This window comes from Rattus rattus, chromosome 5, assembly GCF_011064425.1.
Source record: "Rattus rattus isolate New Zealand chromosome 5, Rrattus_CSIRO_v1, whole genome shotgun sequence".
NCBI classification, from domain to species: domain Eukaryota; kingdom Metazoa; phylum Chordata; class Mammalia; order Rodentia; family Muridae; genus Rattus; species Rattus rattus.
Genome location: NC_046158.1, coordinates 33,357,762 through 33,364,859, shown reverse-complemented (window position 1 = coordinate 33,364,859; position 7,098 = coordinate 33,357,762). Strand labels below are relative to the sequence as shown.

Genomic DNA, 7,098 nt, shown 5'->3' with positions numbered 1-7,098 from the left:
GTTAATTACTTTTTCAACTAGACACAAACTCAGACTCATTTGTGAAGACAATTTTATCAGATTTCCTGAAGTTCAGTCCTTGGGCCATTTTGTTTGCATTCACATTTTCCCTGTCCATGATATAGAGTGTATATGCTTCTAAGCGATCATTTTATCCTAAAATATCTTCCTAAATCTTAGGAGAAACAACTCTAGAGCATACTGTGTAAATCACAGACCATCCTTTCTGTACCACTTTTTGGTCTTTCCATATACACCTGTAAATTATTTCAAAATAAATTTATAAAACTGAAAGTTTGTATTTAGAGTATAAGACCTTGTACAAGTATTCTAGTTCTTATTATGACTTCTAACAAGTGAGGTTCAGATGAAAATCTTGCTTATATAATGTATTTGCAATTAATAAGACAAAATCCCACAGTTAAAGCTCTGACCCATAATTCTTCCTATCTGAAAGAAATGCAGGGATGGAAATGGAAAAGAGCCTGAAAAAAAGAAGGTCTATTGAGAGCTCCAAAGTGGCTCCAGGTCAAGGGGAGGTTACAAGACCCGACACCGTTACTGAGGCTATGGGGCATTCACAAAAGGGCCCTATCATGACTGTCCTTTGAAAGAGGCAACAAGCACCTAAAAGAGTCAGATGCAGTGCACCCAGCCAATGAACAGAAGCTGCTGAAATCCTTTGGTTGAATTAGGGAAAAGCTGGAGGAAGTTGACAAGGAGGGCAACCCTGTAGGAGGGTCAGCAGTCTCAATTAACCTGGACCCCCGAGATCTCTTAGACACTGGGTCATCAACCAGCCAGCATAAACCTACTGAGATGAGGCCTCCAATACATATACAGCAGAGGACCCCCAGGTTTGGGTTCAGTCAGAGAAGATACACCTAACCCTAAGAGACTGGAATCCCAGGTCGTTTAGAGATCTGATGGGATGAATGGGGTGGGAACATCCTTCTGGAGATGGGTGGGGGTTGAAGGGATGTGGACCAGTCTGGAGGTGGACTGGGCAGGGGATAAAATGTGGAGAGTAAAAATTAATAAATAATTAATAAAAAAACCAGATAATTATAACAATTTAAAGTCATAAATAAAACAAAGTTTTAAAGGTTATGGTAGTGGTAAGATAGTTATGAGTCTGTAATACATACTTATTTCTTGTGCTTTAGTTTCTTTTCATAGTATTCATACATTCATTCTCGGCAAGTAAACTATAAAACATTCGTTAGATTTTTGTATAGCCTCTACCTTCATATATAATTTTCCCAGGTTTAGGTTGAGTTCCCAGACGGCAGTAATCAAGGTTTCTATTTAGGATATGTCCACAAAAGCAGATATTTAAACATAATAAATAAGCAAATGTGTTACTTGAGATAAAAAGTTATTTAATTTTATGTGCTATTATAATCTCTGGGTTTTTGCTCGGACACATATCCTGCCCATCAACACAAGTTCCTTCTCTTATGACCTGAAATCATTCTTCCTCCCTCATATCCAACTTCCAGATGCAGTACAGTCCTAAATATATTACACCAAGCAGAAGCCAAGTGAGTCCACTGGATCATTCCCTCCACACAGTCTCCAATTCCCAGATCTAGCTAGGTCCCATATCTAGTGAACTGGATTAGTCTTGACAGTCCAAAACATGAGACCAACTACCTCCAGACTTAAACTAGATGCTTGTCTTGCATGCTAATCTAGCCATGTCTGTTCAACTGACTTTATTTCTCCTATATCATATCCACCCTTCAGGATCACCCTGGATTGCATATCCCATACTCTGTACTATCCTGTTGTGTATATATCGGACATAGAACTAAACAAAAATTCCCCAACCCAGATATTATTCCCCAAATACAGATAATATGAAAAATCAAGACAGTATTCCTACGCACACAAAAAAAAGTTTTCATCATTTCCATAGAAATGTTCTCTAATGAAAACTAATTAGATTAATCAATAAGTGAGGAATACGTGCATACATACACACACACACAGATGCATATATATATATATATATATATATATATATATATATATATAAAGGAACATGTAGAAATAGTGATATATTTGGTGGTAACAACCCCAAGTCAATGGCATAAATCACATCTTCTACAAGATAACAGAAGAAAATTCTCTCAATAGATACACAACACACTTAGAACACCACCTTGAGAAGACCTCCCCTGCTCGCCTCCCCTAAAAAATCCCCACAACAAATCATAGTTAAAATACTAAATATGCAGGACAAAGAAAAAGTATTAACAGTAAAAAAGGCACATATGATGAAAAACTTATTAGAATTATTTCTCAATAAAAACATTAAAAACAAATAGATTCTAGAAGAGTTCACTCAATTTAATGACCATGAACAACCAACACTATATCATAAGCTGCAATATCTATCATGGCTGAAGGAGGAAGAAAACAATATCTATGATGTAACAGGCTATCAGAATTTATATATACTATACCAACACTAAGCAGCAGGTTGGAATCATCAGCTTTAACTGAACAGAAGAAAAAGCACACCCAAGATACTCTAGACAGAAAATAAATGAAGCAATAATTAATAAAACACAATGTACTACTAGCACACAAACAAAATGACAATCAAAAATGAACATTTCAATAAAAACTTTAACAGTAATGACCTCAATTCTTCATTACAAAGACAGAAGCTGGTTCTCTGCTCCTCCCTGTTCCAGAGACAGCCACATCTCTTGCAGTGCCAGCCTCCTCCCATAGACAAGATGGTGAAGGTCGGTGTGAACAGATTTAGCCGTATTGGGCGTCTGGTTACCAGGGCTGTCTGCATCTGGCAAAGTGGACATTGCTGCCATCAACAACCTCTTCATTGACCTCAACTACATGGTCTACATGTTCCAGTATGACTCTACCCATGGCAAGTTCAACTGTATAGTCAAGGCTGAGAATGGGAAGCTTGTCATCAACGGGAAGCCCATCACCATCTTCCAGGACATTGATCCTGCTAATATCAAATGGGGTGACACTGGTCCTGAGTATGTCATGGAGTCTACTGGTGTCTTCACCACCATGGGGAAGGCTGGGGCTCACTTGAAGGGTGGGGCCAAAAGGGTCATCATCTCCGCCCCTTCAGTCGTTGCTCCCATGTTTGTGTTGGGTGTGAACCACAAGAAATATGACAACTACCTCAAGATTGTCAGTAATACATCCTGTACTACCAACTGCTTAGCCTCTTTGGCCAAGGTCATCCATGACAGCTTTGACATTGTGTAAGGGCTCATGACATCAGTCCATGCCATCACTGCCACTCAGAAGACTGTGGATGGCCCCTCTGGAAAGCTGTGATGTGATGGCCATGGGGCAGCCCAGAACATCATCCCTGCATCCACTGGTGCTACCAAGGTTGTGAGCAAGGTCATCACAGAGCTGAATGGGAAGTTCACTGGCATGGCCTTCTGTGTTCCTACCCCCAATGCATCCATTGTGGATCTGACATGCTGCCTGGAGAAACCTGCCAAGTATGATGACATCAAGAAGCTGGTGAAGCAGGCGTCCGAGGGCCCACTAAAGGGCGTCTTGTGCTACACTGAGGACCAGATTGTCTCCTGCGACTTCAACAGCAACTCCCACTCTTCCACCTTTGATGCTGGTGCTGGCATTGCTCTCAATGACAACTTTGTAAAGTTCATTTCCTAGTATAACAATGAATATGGCTACAGCAACAGGGTGGTGGACCTCATGGTCCACATGGCCTCCAAGGAGTAAGAAACCCTGGACCACCTACCACAGCCCAGCAAGGATATTGAGAGTCAGAGAGAGGCCCTCAGTTGCTGAGGAGTCCCCATCTCAACTCAGCCCCCAACACTGAGCCCCCATCCCAGAACCCCATAATAACAGGAGGTTGCCTAGGGAGCCCTCCCTTCTCTCTTGAATACCATCGATAAAGTTCGCTGCATCTCCCCCTGCCCCCACCAAAAGACAGAAGCTAGCTGAATATATCAAGAGGAAAAAAAATTATCTTTCTGTTCTTTATGAGAAACTCAACTTTAAAAATAGACATCATGTTAAAGTGAAAGAATGGTATCATGGATGACTAATTGTAGTCCCAACAGGTTCACATATTTGAATGCTTACACCTCGGTAGAATTGTTTGGAAAAGATTAAGAGGTATGGCTTTGATAGAGGAGATATACCACTGGGGACAGGTCTTAAGATTTCAAAAGCCATGCCACTCTTAGCTTTCCTTTCTTTGTGTTCGGTATCAGAAGAAATTGTTCAGTTACCGCTCTAGCAGCATGACTGCCTGCTGATATACTCCCTGCATGGAATCACGCTATGGAGCTCTAATAAACTCTTTAATTTATAAGTTGCTTTGATGGGGATGGTGTCTCTTCACAGTAATAGAAAGGTAGATAAGAGAGATGAAAAAAATTGTTCCATTAAAATTAAACCAAACAGCAAGCTGGCATAGCTATAATAAAAATCTGGCAAAATAAGAGTTCAAACTAGTAAAAAGAGATTAAGGAGGATGATTCACTCTAATCAAGGTATCAATTAAGTAAGAACTAATAAAAATTCAAACATAGTTGCACCAAAATGTGATACACAAAATTGAATAAAAATCATGTAACTGGAACTAAACATATAAATATGCAGACTAATATTAGCTGATTGATAAATTTGATTTAATGTCCCAATAAACACTCACTTTACCTGGTTAAAAAATAATCAGAAAAATGTCAAAATTAAATTATATCATGTATAAAATGGATTTAACATACATACAGAGTATTCTGCTGAAATACCAATGGCTACATGAATCTCAAAGTAGCAACTTAATAGGACACCTGAAATCTCTAGAGCAAAAAAGAAAAGCTGACATCCACAGGGAATAGAAGGCAGCAAATAATAAAACTAAGACTGAAATCAATAAAATAGAAAGAAAAAAACAATAAAAAAATCAATGAAACAGAGTTGGTTCCTTAAAAAAACATAAACAAAAACAAAATAAAACATAAGATAGACAGATCCTCATCCAAATTAACTAAAAGACAGAGAAACTATCTCAATTAACAAAATCAGAAATGAAAAGGAAGGCATAATAACAGACACCAGGGAAATTAACAGAATTATAAGGACTTTTTTTTAAAACAAAAGCCAAAAACCTCTCGTCTATCATATTTAAAAATCAAAAAGAAATAGATGACTTTCTTGATACAAATAAATTATCACACTTAAACCAGGATCAGATAAGCAATTTAAAATGAACTATAAACCCTAGAAAACAGAAAAAGGAGGAGGGATGTGACAAGGAATTGTGGGAGGGGGATCAAGAGGGTGGCAATGGCTGGACTTTAAAAAAAGAGAAGTAATAAAAAAAAAAGAAAAAAATGTTCACCATCTTCAATCATTTGGGAAATAGTCATCAAGTTTACATTGAGATTCCTCCTCATATTTGTCAGAATGTTTTGATCTTTGGATCAATAACACAAGGACTGTTCATGCTAGTATGGATGTAGAGCAAAGGAAACACTCCTCCATTGCTGGTGTGTGTACAAACTTGTACAGACACTGTAGAAATCAATATGGCAGTCATCAGAAAGCTGTGAATCTGTCTACATCAAGATCCAGCTATACCACTCTTGGGCATATACCCAAAAGATGCTCAATCCTCCTATAAGGACAGTTGCTTAATCATATTCATAGAATATTTAGTCATAATGTCCAGACACTGAAAAATTCCTAGATGTCCCTCAACAGATGAATGGACTAAGAAAATTTGGCACATTTATATAATCAAGGTTTACTTAGTTATTTAAAAGTGACAGCATGAAATTTGTAATCAAGTAGAATAAGGAAGCCCAGTTCCAGAAAGATAACTATGGAATGTATTCACTTCTAAGTGAATATCAGCTATTAAATAAGTGGTAACCAAGGTTCAATATGAGACATACTGAGGGTATGTAAAGAGAAGGATCTCCCTAGGAATGAAAATAGAATACATTTTGTGGGTGGACTGGGGACTGGTGGAGATAAGACTGGGAGGATCAGGTTTGGGAGGAGTTGAGGTTGAAGGAGAGTGCAAAATAAGAGGGAAATAAGGAAAATGTTCTTTGGCTTATTCATATAGTCCTAGGTTCATTTGCAGTTTACTATGTAAACAGTGTTGAAAACATGTTTTCACATTAAAGCCTAGGTCCAAGTTAGGTAGAAGAAAGGAAACAAATCCCTTAAGGAAATACAGGAAAATACAATCAAATAGGTGAAAAAAATTGAACAAAGCAGTTTAAGACATAAAAGTGGAAGTAGAAACAATAAAGAAAACACAAATGGATGCAACTTTTGAAATGGAAAACCCAGTAAAGAATCAAGAAGTCAAGAATTACAGACTTGGGCTGGAGAGATAGCTCAGGGGTTAAGAGCACCGACTGCTCTTTCAGAGGTCCTGAGTTCGATTCCCGGAAACCACATGGTGGCTCACAACCATCTGTAATGGGATCTGATTACCTCTCCTGGTGTGTCTGAAGATAGCAACAGTGTACTTATATACATAAATAAAATAAAATAAAATAAAATAAAATAAAGAGGAGATAGAGACAGAGAGACAGGAAAAAAAATTAAAAAAAAAATTACAGACTTAAGCATCACCATAAGAATACAGGAGATAGAAGAGAAAATCTCAGATACAGAAAATACCTTAGATGATATTCATACTAGTGTCATGGAAAATTCAATTCAAAACATAAAAAAAAAACCCTATAACACAAACCATCCAGGAAATCCATGACACAGTGAAAATACAAACTCTAAGAACAACAGAAATAGAGAAGAATGGAGATTCCCAGTTCAAATGATCTGAAAACAACTTCAATGCAATCACAGAAGAAAACTTTCCAACTTAAAAAGATAGCCATAAATGTACAAGAAGCCTATATAACACAAAATAGATTGGACCAGAAAAAAACAAAAGCAAAAAACAAAAGCAAAAATGCTCTCATCACACAACCAAAACACTAAATGCTGAGAATAAATAAAGAATATTAAAAGCTGTAAGGAAAAATGGCCAAGTTACATATGAAGGCAAACTAATCAGATTTACAACAGACTTCTCAA

At 37.6% G+C, this 7,098-nt stretch overlaps 1 pseudogene; it reads left to right on the top strand.

Moving 5' to 3' along the window:
• Positions 1–2,750: 2,750 nt before the first annotated feature.
• On the top strand, positions 2,751–3,750 carry LOC116900175 (annotated as a pseudogene).
• The last annotated feature ends 3,348 nt before the right edge of the window (positions 3,751–7,098 follow it).